Raw genomic sequence first — 15,008 nt, forward strand, 5'->3', positions numbered from 1 at the left:
GATGAAGCTTCCTTAGTACTGTCAGGTGCATTTTGCATTCCAGACAGACTTTGAGAAATCAAATTGACTTGTTGAGTCAATATCTTGTTCTGAGCCAATATGGCATTCAGAGTGTCAATCTCAAGAACTCCTTTCTTCTGACTAGTCCCATTGTTCACAGGATTCCTTTCAGAAGTGTACATGAATTGGTTATTTGCAACCATTTCAATTAGCTCTTGAGCCTCTGTAGGCGTCTTCTTCAGATGAAGAGATCCTCCAGCAGAGCTATCCAAGGACATCTTAGATAGTTCAGAGAGACCATCATAGAAAATACCTATGATGCTCCATTCAGAAAGCATGTCTGAGGGACATTTTCTGATTAATTGTTTGTATCTTTCCCAAGCTTCATAGAGGGATTCACCATCCTTCTGTCTGAAGGTTTGGACTTCCACTCTAAGCTTACTCCATCTTTGTGGTGGAAAGAACTTTGCCAAGAAGGCATTGACTAGCTTTTCCCAAGAGTCCAGGCTCTCTTTAGGTTGAGAGTCCAACCATATCCTAGCTCTGTCTCTTACAGCAAAAGGGAATAGCATCAGTCTATAGACCTCAGGGTCAACCCCATTAGTCTTGACTGTGTCACAGTTTTGCAAGAATTTAGCTAAGAACTGATGAGGATCTTCCATTGGAAGTCCATGGAACTTGCAATTCTGTTGCATTAGAGAAACTAATTGAGGCTGAAGCTCAAAGTTGTTTGCTCCAATGGCAGGGATAGAGATGCTTCTCCCATAAAAATCAGGAGTAGGTGCAGTAAAGTCACCCAGCACCTTCCTTGCATTGTTGGCATTGTTGTTGTTTTCGGCTGCCATGTGTTCTTCTTCTTTGAAGAATTCGGTCAGGTCTTCTAAAGAGAGTTATGTTTTGGCTTCTCTTAGCTTTCTCTTCAAGGTCCTTTCAGGTTCAGGGTCAGCTTCAACAAGAATGCCTTTGTCTTTGTTCCTGCTCATAAGAAAGAGAAGAGAACAAGAAAATATGGAATCCTCTATGTCACAGTATAGAGATTCCTTGAGGTGTCAGAGGAAAAGAAAAATGGAAGACAGAGGTAGAAAATTCGAACTTATCAAAGAAGATGGAGTTCAAATTTTGCATTAAAGAATAGTGTTAGTCCATGAACAGAAGGATGTGAGAAGAAGGGAAGTAATTTTCGAAAATTAAGTAAAAGATTTTGAAAAATTTTTGAAAAACACTAATTGATTTTCAAAAATAAGAGTGAAAAAGAAATCAAGTGATTTTTGAAAAAGATTTTGAAATTAGAAATTAAAAAGATTTGATTGAAAACTTGTTTTGAAAAAGATGTGATTAAAAAGATATGATTTGAAAACAATTTTAAAAGATATGATTTGAAAACACTTTGAAAAGATGTGATTTTAAAAAATTAATGACTTGCCTAACAAGAAAAGATATGATTTAAACATAAAACCTTCCTTAACAGAAAAGGCAAAAAATGTTCAATCAAATCATTAATTGTTAGTAAGTATCTTTGAAAAAAGGAAAGAAATTGATTTTGAAAACATTTGATTGAAAAGATATGATTTGAAAAAGATTTGATTTTGAAAAACTTTGAAAACTTGAAAAAAATTGATTTGAAAAACAAAATCTTCCCCTTAGCACACCTGGCGTTTAACGCCCAAACTACTACCCTTTTGGGCGTTAAACGCCCAACCAGGCACCCTGGCTGGCGTTTAAACGCCAGTCTGTCTTCTTCACTGGGCATTTTTGAATGCCCAGCTTTTTCTGTGTGATTCCTCTGCAGTATGTTCTGAATCTTCAATTCTCTGTATTATTGACTTGAAAAGACACAAATTAAAAATATTTTTGGATTTTTAATAATGAGGAATAATCAAAATGCAACTAAAATCAAATAACAATGCATGCAAGACACCAAACTTAGCAGTTTGTATACCATTGACACTAACAAAATGAGAATGCATATGAGAAACAACAAAACACTCAAGTCAATAGAATTCAAAGGTCAAAACAAGAAAATCATCAAGAACAACTTGAAGATTAATTAAGACACATGCATAAATTCGAACAATGCAAGAAAAATAGAAACATGCAATTGACACCAAACTTAAGATGAGACTCTAGACTCAAACAAGACATATTTTTGGATTTTATGATTTTGTAATTTTTTTTGTGCTTTTTCGAAAATTAAGTGAAAAGGAAAATAAAGGTATCAAAATTCTTAATGAGAATTCCAGGAATCATGCAATGTTAGTCTAAAGCTTTAGTCTAAAGGAATTAGACATGGCCGGCTAAGCTTCAGCAGGACATTGCATTCAAGAGCTAAATTGATGATGATCAATCAGCTTTGGTGATGATAAGAACATCACCTTGAAACACTAGAATTCATTCTTAAGAACTCTGAAAAAAATAATACCTAATCTAAGCAACAAGATGAACCGTCAGTTGTCCATACACAAGAACAATCCCCGGCAACGGCGCCAAAAACTTGGTGCACGAAATTGTGATCACTACAACTTCGCACAACTAACCAGCAAGTGCACTGGGTCGTCCAAGTAATACCTTACGCGAGTAAGGGTCGATCCCACGGAGATTGTTGGTATGAAGCAAGCTATGGTCACCTTGTAAATCTCAGTCAGGCAGACTCAATGGGTATAGATGATGAACGAAAATAACATAAGATAAAGATAGAGATACTTATGTATATCATTGGTGTAAGAGCTTCAGACAAGCATATGAAGATGCCTTCCCTTCCGTCTCTCTGCTTTCCTACTGTCTTCATCCAATCCTTCTTACTCCTTTCCATGGCAAGCTCGTGTAGGGTTTCACTGTTGTCAGCAGCTACCTCTCATCCGCGCAGTGAAAGCTAATGCACGCACTCTGTCACAGTACTGCCAATCACCGGTTTGGTTCCCTCCCCTACCGGAATAGAATCACTCTTTTGCGTCTGTCACTAACGCCCAGTAGGTTACAGGTTTGAAGCACGTCACAGTCATTCAATCACTGAATCCTACTCAGAATACCACAGACAAGGTTTAGACCTTCCGGATTCTCTTGAATGCCGCCATCAGGTCCTGCCTATACCACGAAGATTCCGATTAAAGAATCCAAGAGATATTCACTAAGCCTCAGATGCTTGTAGAACAAGAATGGTTGTCAGTCACCTTGTTCATGGGTGAGGATGGTGATGGGTGTCAATCATCACCTTCATCATGTTGAAGAACAAGTGATATCTTGGATAAAGAACAAGCGGAATTGAATAGAAGAACAATAGTAATTGCATTAATACTCGAGGTACAGCAGAGCTCCACACCTTAATCTATGGTGTGTAGAAACTCCACCGTTGAAAATACATAAGAACAAGGTCTAGGCATGGCTCCCAATGATCTAAGAACTAGATGTCCAAAGATGATCAAAGGATCAAAAACAATCCAAAGATGAAAATACAATAGTGAAAGGTCCTATTTATAAGAAACTAGTAGCCTAAGGTTTACAGAGATGAGTAAATGACATAAAAATCCACTTCCGGGCCCACTTGGTGTGTGCTTGGGCTGAGCAATGAAGGAATTTCGTGTAGAGACCTTTTCTGGAGTTAAACGCCAGCTTTCATGCCAGTTTGGGCGTTTAACTCCAAATTTTATGCCAGTTCCGGCGTTTAACGCTGGAATTTCTGTAGGTGACTTTGAGCGCCGGTTTGGGACATCAAATCTTGGGCAAAGTATGGACTATTATATATTGCTGGAAAGCCCAGGATGTCTAATTTCCAACGCCGTTGAGAGCGCGCCAATTGGGCTTCTGTAGCTCCAGAAAATCCACTTCGAGTGCAGGGAGGTCAGAATCCAACAGCATCTGCAGTCCTTTTCAGTCTCTGAATCAGATTTTTGCTCAGGTCCCTCAATTTCAGCCAGAAAATACCTGAAATCATAGAAAAACACACAAACTCATAGTAAAGTCCAGAAAAGTGAATTTTAACTAAAAACTAATAAAAATATACTAAGAACTCAACTAAAACTACCAAAAACATACTAAAAACAATGCCAAAAAGCGTACAAATTATCCGCTCATCACTTAGCAACCATGGTCTCTGATCTAATCAAAACCACTCAAAGTTTCATGACTGAAACAAGGTCCTCCATTAGAAACTTGGAGGCACAAGTGGGTCAGCTGAGTAAGAAAGTTACTGAACTGCCTCCTAGTACTCTTCCAAGCAATACAGAAGAAAATCCAAAAGGAGAGTGTAAGGCCATCAACATGGCCGAATTTGGAGAGGAGGAAGAGGCAGTAATCGCCACTGAGGAAGACCTCAATGGACGTCCACTGGCCTCCAATGAGTTCCCTAATGAGGAACCGTGGGAATCTGAGGCTCACACTAAGACCATAGAGATTCCATTGGATTTACTTCTGCCATTCATGAGCTCTGATGAGTATTCTTCCTCAGAAGAGGATGAAGATGTCACTGAAGAGCAAGTTGCTAAGTACCTTGGAGCAATCATGAAGCTAAATGACAAGTTATTTGGTAATGAGACTTGGGAGGATGAACTCCCTTTGCTCACCAAAGAACTGGATGACTTGACTAGGCAGAGATTACCTCAAAAGAGACAGGACCCTGGGAAGTTCTCAATACCTTGTACCATAGGCACCATGACCTTTGAGAAAGCTCTGTGTGACCTAGGGTCAAGCATAAACCTCATGCCTCTCTCTATAATGGAGAAGCTAGGGATCTTTGAGGTGCAAGCTGCAAGAATCTCACTAGAGATGGCAGACAATTCAAGAAAACAAGCTTATGGACTTGTAGAGGATGTTCTGGTAAAGGTTGAAGACCATTACATCCCTGCTGAGTTCATAGTCCTAGAGACTGGGAAGTGCATGGATGAATTCATCATCCTTGGCAGACCCTTCCTAGCCACAGCAAAGGCTATGATTGATGTTGACAGAGGAGAATTGATCATTCAAGTGAATGAAGAATCCTTTGTGTTTAAGGCTCAAGGATATCCCTCTGTTACCATGGAGAGGAAGCATGAAGAGCTTCTCTCAAAACAGAGTCAAACAGAGCCCCCACAGTCAAACTCTAAGTTTGGTGTTGAACCCCCCACATTCAAACTCTAAGTTTGGTGTTGGGAGGTTCCAACATTGCTCTGAGTATCTGTGAGGCTCCATGAGAGCCCACTGTCAAGCTACTGACATTAAAGAAGCGCTTGTTGGGTGGCAACCAAATGTTATATTTATCTATTTTCCATTGTTATTTTATGTTTTCTATAGGTTGATGATCATGTGAAGTCACAAAATCAATTGAAAAAGCAAAAACAGAATGAAAAACAGAATAAAAAATAGCACACCCTGGAGGAAAACTTGCTGGCATTTAAACGCCAGTGAAGACAACAAAATGGGCGTTTAACGCCCAGTCTGGCACCATTCTGGGTGTTTAACGCCAGAAAGGGGCACCAGACTGGCGTTTAACGCCAGGAATGGGCAAGAAGCTGGCGTTAAACGCCAGAAACGGGCACCAGCCTGGCGTTTAATGCTGGGATTGGCAGAAGGAGCATTTTTGCTCGCCACTTGGTGCAGGGATGAATTATCCTTAACACCTCAAGATCTGTGGACCCCGCAGGATCCCCACCTACCCCACCACTCTCTCTCTTCTTCTCCCATTCACCAATCACCTCAACACCTCTTCCCCAAAAACCCCTCACCTATCAAATCCTACCATTCTCTTCACCACTCACATCCATCCTTCATAAAACCCCACCTACCTCACCATTCAAATTCAAACCACTTTCCCTCCCAAACCCACCCATAATGGCCGAACCCTACCCCTCTCTCCACCCGTATATAAACCCATCTTCACTCCTTCATTTTCACACAACCTACACACTACTTCTCCCCCTTGGCCGAAAAACAAAGCCACTTCCATCTCCTCTATTTCTTCTTCTTCTACTCTCTTTTTTCTTTTTTTGCTCGAGGACGAGCGAACCTTCTAAGTTTGGTGTGGTAAAAGCATTGCTTTTTGTTTTTCCATAACCATTTATGGCACCTAAGGCCGGAGAAACCTCTAGAAAGAGGAAAGGGAAGGCAAAAGCTTCCACCTCCGAGTCATAGGAGATGGAGAGATTCATCTCAAGGGTGCATCAAGACCACTTCTATGAAGTTGTGGCCATAAAGAAGGTGATCTCTGAGGTCCCTTTCAAACTCAAAAAGAGTGAATATCTGGAGATCCGACATGAGATCCAAAGAAGAGGTTGGGAAGTTCTTACCAACCCGATTCAACAAGTCGGAATCTTAATGGTTCAAGAGTTATATGCCAATGCATGAATCACCAAGAACCATGATCAAAGTGTGAACCCGAATCCAAAGAATTGGCTTACAATGGTTCGGGGGAAATGCTTAGATTTTAGTCCGGAAAATGTAAGGTTGGCATTCAACTTGCCCATGATGCAAGGAGATGAACACCCTTACACTAGAAGGGTCAACTTTGATCAAAGGTTGGAGCAAGTCCTCATAGACATTTGTGAAGAGGGCGCTCATTGGAAGAGAGATTCAAGAGGGAAGCCGTGGCTAGGGGATGGTTGGAGTTTATCCAACACTCAATCATTCCCACTAGCAACCGGTCCGAAGTTACTATAGACCGGGCTATCATGATTCATAGCATCATCATGATTGGAGAGGAAGTAGAAGTTCATGAGGTTATAGCCCAAGAACTTTATAAGGTGGCGGACAAGTCCTCTACCTTGGCAAGGTTAGCCTTTCCTCATCTCATTTGTCACCTCTGTTATTCAGTTGGAATTAACATAGAGGGGGCCCATCATTAAGAAGAGGATGGAGCAAACAAGAGATCCCACTCATCATGAAATCCCTGAGATGCCTCAAGTGATACACTTTTCTCCACAAAACTACTGGGATCAAATCAACACCTCCCTAGGAGAATTGAGTTCCAACATGGGACAACTAAGGGTGGAACACCAAGAACATTCCATCCTCCTCCATGAAATTAGAGAAGATCAAAGAATCATGAGAGAGGAGCAACAAAGGCAAGGAAGAGACATTGAGGAGCTCAAGCACTCCATAAGTTCTTCAAGAGAAAGAACAAGCCGCCATCACTAAGGTGGACCCGTTCTTTAATTTCCTTGTTCTTTATTTTTCTATTTTTCGAATTTTCAGGCTCATATTTATCTATGTTTGTGTCTTATGATCATTAGTGTCTTAGTGTTTATGCCTTGAAGTTATGAATGTCCTATGAATCCATCACCTTTCTTAAATGAAAAATGTTCTTAATTGAAAAAGAGAAGAATTGCATGAATTTTGAATTTTATAACAGATTAATTATTTTGATGTGGTGGCAATACTTTGACTTCTGAATGTATGCTTGAACAGTGCATATGTCTTTTGAATTTGTTGTTCATGAATGTTGGCTCTTGAAAGAATGATGAAAAAAGGAGACATGTTACTGAGGATCTGAAAAATCATAAAATGATTCTTGAAGCAAGAAAAAGCAGTGAATACAAAAAAAAAACAAAAAAAAACAATAATAAAGTCGTGATCCAGGGCAAAAAGAGTGTGCTTAAGAACCCTGGACACCTCTAATTGGGGACTCTAGCAAAGCTGAGTCACAATCTGAAAAGGTTCACCCAGTTATGTGTCTGTAGCATGTATATATCCGATGGTAATACTGGAAGACAGAGTGCTTTGGGCCACGGCCAAGACTCATAAAGTAGCTGTGTTCAAGAATCATCATACTTAACTAGGAGAATCAATAACACTATATGGATTCTGAATTTCAAAGGATAAAGTGAGATGCCAAAACTGTTCAGAGGCAAAATGCTAAAAGCCCCGCTCATCTAATTAATACTGATCTTCATAGATGTTTTTGGAATTCATTGCATATTCTCTTCTTTTTATCCTATTTGATTTTCAGTTGCTTGGGGACAAGCAACAATTTAAGTTTGGTGTTGTGATGAGCGGATAATTTATACGCTTTTTGGCATTGTTTTTAGTATGTTTTTAGTATGTTTTAGTTAGTTTTTATTATATTTTTATTAGTTTTTAGTTAAAATTCACTTTTCTAGACTTTACTATGAGTTTGTGTGTTTTTCTATGATTTCAGGTATTTTCTGGCTGAAATTGAGGGACCTGAGCAAAAATCTGATTCAGAGGCTGAAAAGGACTGCATATGCTGTTGGATTCTGACCTCCCTGCACTCGAAGTGGATTTTCTGGAGCTACAGAAACCCAATTGGCGCGCTTTTAATTGCGTTGGAAATTATACATTCTGGGCTTTCCCGCAATATATAATAGTCCAAACTTTGCTCGAGATTTGATGGCCCAAACAGGCATTCCAAGTCAGCTCAAGAATTCTGGCGTAAAACGCCGGAACTGGCCCAAGAATGGGAGTTAAACGCCCAAACTGGCACAAAAGCTGGCGTTTAACTCCAAGAAAAGTCTCTACACATGAAAGCTTCAATGCTCAGCCCAAGCACACACCAAGTGGGCCCGGAAGTGGATTTTTATGTCATTTACTCATCTTTGTAAACCCTAAGCTACTAGTTCTCTACAAATAGGACCTTTTGCTATTATATTTTCATCTTTAAATCACTTTAGATCTTTTGATCATCTTTGGACGTCTAGTTTTTAGATCTTTGGGGGGCTGGCCTCTCGGCCATGCCTAGACCTTGTTCTTATGTATTTTCAATGGTGGAGTTTCTACAAACCATAGATTAAGGTGTGGAGCTCTGCTGTACCTTGAGTATTAATGCAATTACTATTATTCTTCTATTCAATTCAGCTTATTCTTGTTCTAAGATATTCGTTCGTACCCAAGAACATGATGAATGTGATGATTATGTGATGCTCATCATCATTCTCACTTATGAACGCGTGCCTGACAACCACTTCCGTTCTACAAGCAAACAAGGCTTGAATGTTTATCTCTTGGATTCCTTAATCAGAATCTTCGTGGTATAAGCTAGAATTGATGGCGGCATTCAAGAGAATCTGGAAGGTCTAAACCTTGTCTGTGGTATTCTGAGTAGGATTCAAGGATTGAATGACTGTGACGAGCTTCAAACTCCTGAAGGCTGGGCGTTAGTGACAGACGCAAAAGAATCACTGGATTTTATTCCAACCTGATTGAGAACCGACAGATGATTAGCCGTGCTGTGACAGAGCGCGTTGAACATTTTCACTGAGAGTACAGAACTGTAGCCACTGACAACGGTGATGCCCAACATACAGCTTGCCATGGAAAGGAGTAAGAAGGATTGGATGAAGACAGTAGGAAAGCAAAGAGACGGAAGGGACAGAGCATCTCCATACGCTTATCTAAAATTCTCACCAATGAATTACATAAGTATCTCTATCTTTATTTTATGCTTTATTCATAAATCATCCATAACCATTTGAATCTGCCTGACTGAGATTTACAAGATGACCATAGCTTGCTTCATACCAACAAAATCCGTGGGATCGACCCTTACTTGCGTAAGGTTTATTACTTGGACGACCCAGTGCACTTGCTAGTTAGTTGTGCGAAGTTGTGATAAAGAGTTGAGATTGCAATTGAGCGTACCATGTTGATGATGCCATTGATGATCACAATTTCGTGCACCAGTCCACCATGTAGTGCCATGTATGCTTGGAAAGATCTGGAATCCTACTTTTCAATGCCACTGGAATCACCTCATTTGGAGCTTTGTGGCTCAAGTTATTCTTGTTTGAAGAAGGCATGGTCAGGCTGCCAGGTGGGATTTTTGCCCACGTTAGTTACACTAACGTGGACATTAACGTGGATCTTCCTTTGCTTCGCAAACGTTAGTGGGGATCACCTTTTTCACTAATGTTGGCATCTTCATTTCCTTCCACGTTAGTTCCCACGTTAATATAACTAACGTGGAAGCTAACGTGGGTCTTCTTGCTTCGCAAACGTTAGTGGCACTCACTTTTTCCACTAACATTGGCGTTTCCCTTTCCTTCCACGTTAGTTCCCACGTTAATGTAACTAACGTGGAAACTAACGTGGATCTTCTTGCCCTTCGCTAACGTTAGTGGTGTTTAATTTTACCACTAACGTTCTATGCTCTCCTTCTTCAAAGTTAATGCCACTAACTTTCTCACTAACGTTGGGGCTTCTCTTTTCTTCCACGTTAATGGCCACGTTAGTGGCACTAACGTAGCCACTAACGTTGCTCTTCTCTGCTTCTTGTTACCTGAAATCAATCAAACAAAGTGCATCAAAGTCTTGCTCTTAATCATGGGATCATGCATCATCCAATTTATCATTCAATTCATGCATAATTCTCATGAAATCATTCAAAATTCACAACGTTTGCTTGAATCATGGTATGATTGCATTTTCAACTAAATACTTGCTTATTTCCTAAGAAAATGCATGAAACCAACCTAAAGCATACAAAAAATGGCTAGTAAAACTAGCCAAGATGCCCTAGCATCACACACCAAGGGAAAAGTGAATGCAACGTTCATTTAGCCAACTGAATGCTCCACTGGGAGCACCAAATGCATCCTGATCCACTTGAACCAAGCCAAGCACCCCTGACCCACTTTCATTCAAGGCCAAATTAAAAAGCCCACTCCAAGTTTTGAAGACTGAAATAGAAAGTGTTTAAATAGGAGCAAGTTTAATTTCAGAAGGAGCTTTTTGGTTCTCTTGAAATTTTCTTTTTAGAATTTTAGAGAATTGGGAATTGGGATCAAATCGAAGTTTGCTTTCTGTGTTCATTTTTCTTTTCCTTTGCAACTTCTATTTTCGATTTTTTTGGGTTTTGGTAACTCAGATTGAAGAACTCCATTGAAATTCTTCATCTGAGAATCATCTTTTACTTTTCCTCTTTATAGTTCTAAGAATTGGAAATTGAATCTTAACTTTCTTTTCTATTTTCATTTTAACTCTTCTGCAATTTCTCTTTACTGTTTGGTCAGGATAGTAACTGAGATCTAGATTTGCTTTTTGTTCCTGTTACTCTTTTGCAATTGTCAATTTCTCTTTTAGGATTTCATAATTGAGCTAAGCTTTCTTGCTGTTTTAATTCTCCTACAATTTTTCATTTCTATTTTGGTTCCTCTATAATTTCTCTTCATCTTATACTTCTCTAAGTTACTGCAATTTACATTTTCTAGTCAGCTTTGAATCCCAATACCCAAATCCCTTTATTCTTCATGCAATTTAAGTTTCATAGCAATTTAGATTCAGCAATTTACATTTCTTTCACTTTAAGCTTCAGTCATTTACCTTTCTTGCAGTCTAAGTTTCAGCTTGTTTACTTTCTTACACTTTAAGTTTCTGTAATTTACTTCTTCTGCACTTTAAGATTCAGCCAATTTTCATTCTGCACTTTAGTTTACTTGCAATTTTACTTCTGTTAATCAAGTTTCACTCAAATCATCAAATATTCGCTTAACTAAATTCATCACCTAACTAAAGTTACTCAATCCATCAATCCTTGTGGGATCGACCTCACTCTTGTGAGTTATTACTACTTGATATGACCTGGTACACTTGCCGGTGAGTTTGTGTGGAATCATTTTTCCCTCATCAAGTTTTTGACACTGTTTCCGGGGATTGATATAGATTGACAATGATTAAGTAGGGTGATAATCTAGATTAAGCACTTTTTCTTTGTTTTTGTCAAGCACACTAACTGTTTGAGTTTTTGTTTAAGCTAACATTAACCTCACACTAGCAGTAGAGTGAATTGCTTTTGGTTTCTGGTTTTGTGTGTGTTTTATGTTAGGAGGAAGAAGAGGTGAATCCACATCTTTTGATCCTGAACCAGAGAGAACACTCTTGAGATTAAGAAGAGAAACCAGAGGGAAATGAGTTTTTGGAGAAGCAGACTCAGAGGAAGAGAATCAAGAGATGGAAGTGAATCCCCCTAATCCACCAGAGGGAGTGGCTAACAATAACCCACTTCAAAGGAGAGTTCTAGCCTCCTACACCTTCCCCAATGCAAGACACTGTGCGAGTAGCATACTCACTCCAAATGTTCATGTTAACAACTTTGAATTGAAGCCTTAACTCATTACACTGGTGCAAAACAATTGTTCTTATGGAGGAGGCCCCTTGGATGATCCAAATCAGCACCTAGCCATCTTTCTAAGGATATATGACACAGTTAAGACAAATGGTGTACACCTAGATATCTATAAGTTGCTATTGTTTCCATTTTCCTTTAGGGATAAGGCTACTCAATGGCTAGAAGCATTTCCCAAAGAGAGTATCAACAACTGGGAGAATTTAGTGAGCAAATTTTTGGCTAAATTCTACCCACCTCAGAAGATCTTAAGATTGAAGACAGAGGTGCAAACCTTCACCCAAATGGATGGAAAATCACTTTATGAGACTTGGGAGAGATACAAAGCCTTGATTAGAAAGTGTCCACCAAAGATGTTTAATAAATGGAACAGACATCAAAATTTCTATGAGGGATTGACTTTAAAAGCTCAAGAAGCTTTGGATTATTCTGCAGGAGGCTCAGTGCAAATAATGAAGACAGCTGAGGAAGCTCAGAACCTCATAGAGACTGTGGCAAATAACCAATATTTCTATGCTCATCAAAGGCAACGCTAACCAGCTCAAAGGAAGGGGTGTATTAGAACTGGAAGGTGTGGATACCATTTTGGCACAAAACAAGGTGATGCATCAACAGATCCAACAACAGATGGAGATGATGGCCAAGAGGATTGATGGTCTTCAAGTAGCTACAGTGAACACTACAAATGAACCATCTCCTACATGGGGACTGATGAACGGATTCCTCGTGTGGTCTAGAAATTCATAAATGTGTTCTCGTTGAAAGTATAGCTTTAAACCAACAAGGAATCTTTTCCTGCAAAAGATTGTTTGTCACAAGTAACAAAGCCCTAGTAAAATTGATAACCAAAGTATTTAAACCTCGGGTCGTCTCTCAAGGAATTGCAGGGAGGTGTTCTTATTATTAGTTATGAGTCATGTAATTTGGGGTTTTGGGTTGAGAAATAAGAAGAGAAAATTGCAGAGAAAATAAATAATAACAATAAAAAGCCTTGACTAGAGAAGATTAATCGGAAGTTCTATCCTTGTTGGACATTCCCAAGATCAGTTAATAATTGATTGTTGTTTCTACTGAGTTATCCCTTATCTTATAAAGGAAAGTTAAGTAGGGAGCCAACTTCTATTCACAAGTCCTAATCTTCTCCCTCGGGAAGGATTAGTGTTAGTAACTAGAGTGCTAGCCAACAACTTCCAATTACCAATTAATTCTTGAGTATTCCAACTCAAGGGTCTCCTCTTAATCAACTCCCAAGTCAAATTGGGAGCTAGAATATCAACATTAATACCATCTTCCTTGTTATAAAAAGGGAATAGAAAAGAGACATGATAATTGGAATAAAATTGGAAGCAATTAAATAAATAATAAAATTAAATTCATAAAAGCAATCCAATTGTAACTCTGAACAAGGAATAAGAATATGGAAGAATAAGTGACAAGTAAGGAGCAAACTAGAATGATGAAGTCCTCAGCGGAGGTAGTGACTCTGTAAATATCCAATCCAACAGCATGAAACTAGGAATCCTAAATCCTAGAGAGAGGAGAAAGCCTATCTCTCTAAAATCTACATCTAAATTATGAAAAGTGAATAATGAGAAGTGATCCTCCTGATTCCTCCACTCTACAGCCTCTAATATGTGTTTTTTGGGCTTGAAACTGGGCCGAAAATCGCCTAGAAATTGCCCCAACAATTTCTGATATGTACAGGTCACGGCTCTGTCACACGTACGCGTTGCCCACGCGTATGCGTCGCCCACGCGTACGCGTCACTTGTCTGTGGTACATTCCACGCGTACGCGTGCTTCACGCGTGCACGTCACCCAATAGCCAGGCAAATATGGCAAATTATATATCGTTAGTAACCTAACGCAACTAGAACCGCCTCATTTGGACCTCTGTAGCTCAAGTTATGGTCGATTGAGTGTGAAAAGGTCAGGGCTAACAACTTTACAGTTCTTTCAGCTTCTTGTATTCCTTCTACTTTTGCATGCTTCCTTTCCATCCTCTAAGCCATTCCTACCTGTAATCTCTGAAAATACTTAACACATATATCAAGGCATTGAATGGTAATAAGAGAAGATTAAAATTAGCTAAATTAAGACCAAAGAAACATGTTTTCAATCATAGCACAAAATCGGGAAGAAAAATGTAAAACACGCAATTTCAACGAATAAGTGTGAGATTAGTGGATACAATCCACTCAATTAAACACAAGATGTGCCATGAAATAGTGGTGCATCTAGGACAAAATGAAGAAAGTTTTGAAGAGCAACAGCCTGAGCAAGTCCAATACATGTATATCCAAGGAGCTTGACAAAATGAGTTCCATGGAGATACCTACAACTCATCCTGGAGGAACCACCCCAATTTGAGGTGGAGAGACAACCAAAACCAACAGACTTGGCAAAGAAACTCGAACTAGAACAACTTTAGAAACACAAACCATCAAAACCATCAAAATACTAACCAAAACCAATACGGAAAACCACAAAATAACCAACCCTCATCCAACTACTATCCACCCAATAACCCCTTAGCTAACCAAGATAACTTTCACCCACCATCCACATCCTACAATCAACCACAACCACCCCAAGAATCTCAAAGGATCTCTTAATTGGAGATAATAATGGAAATGATGATGAAACATTAAGAGCTAACTAGTAAAAATCATGAAGCTTCACTAAGGAATCTGGAAAGGTAAATTAGCCAATTGTCCAAGCAAATAGTGGCTGATAGAGCACCCAATGCATTACCAAGTGACACCATTCCCAATCCCAAAGAAAAATGCAAAGCCATCCAATTAAGGAGTGGAAGAACCTTGAAGAATGAGAAATAAGCTAACAAGAGGCCAGTTGAGAATGATGAGGAAGCTAGCAAGGAAGATGTGGCAGCAAACAAGCAAGACCAATAGGAGTCCAAACAGAAAGAGGAACAGCCACAAGCTTCAAAGAAGGGAAAGCAAATC

General features: G+C 39.3%; 1 non-coding gene across 1 annotated transcript; it reads left to right on the forward strand.

The window, feature by feature from the left end:
* The first annotated feature begins 332 nt into the window (after positions 1–332).
* Positions 333–440, forward strand: LOC130978818 (small nucleolar RNA R71). Its single transcript, XR_009086431.1, has one exon. It is a non-coding gene; the product is annotated as a small nucleolar RNA R71 (small nucleolar RNA).
* Positions 441–15,008: the final 14,568 nt, after the last annotated feature.

This window comes from Arachis stenosperma, chromosome 4 (assembly GCF_014773155.1).
Source record: "Arachis stenosperma cultivar V10309 chromosome 4, arast.V10309.gnm1.PFL2, whole genome shotgun sequence".
Lineage (NCBI taxonomy): Eukaryota > Viridiplantae > Streptophyta > Magnoliopsida > Fabales > Fabaceae > Arachis > Arachis stenosperma.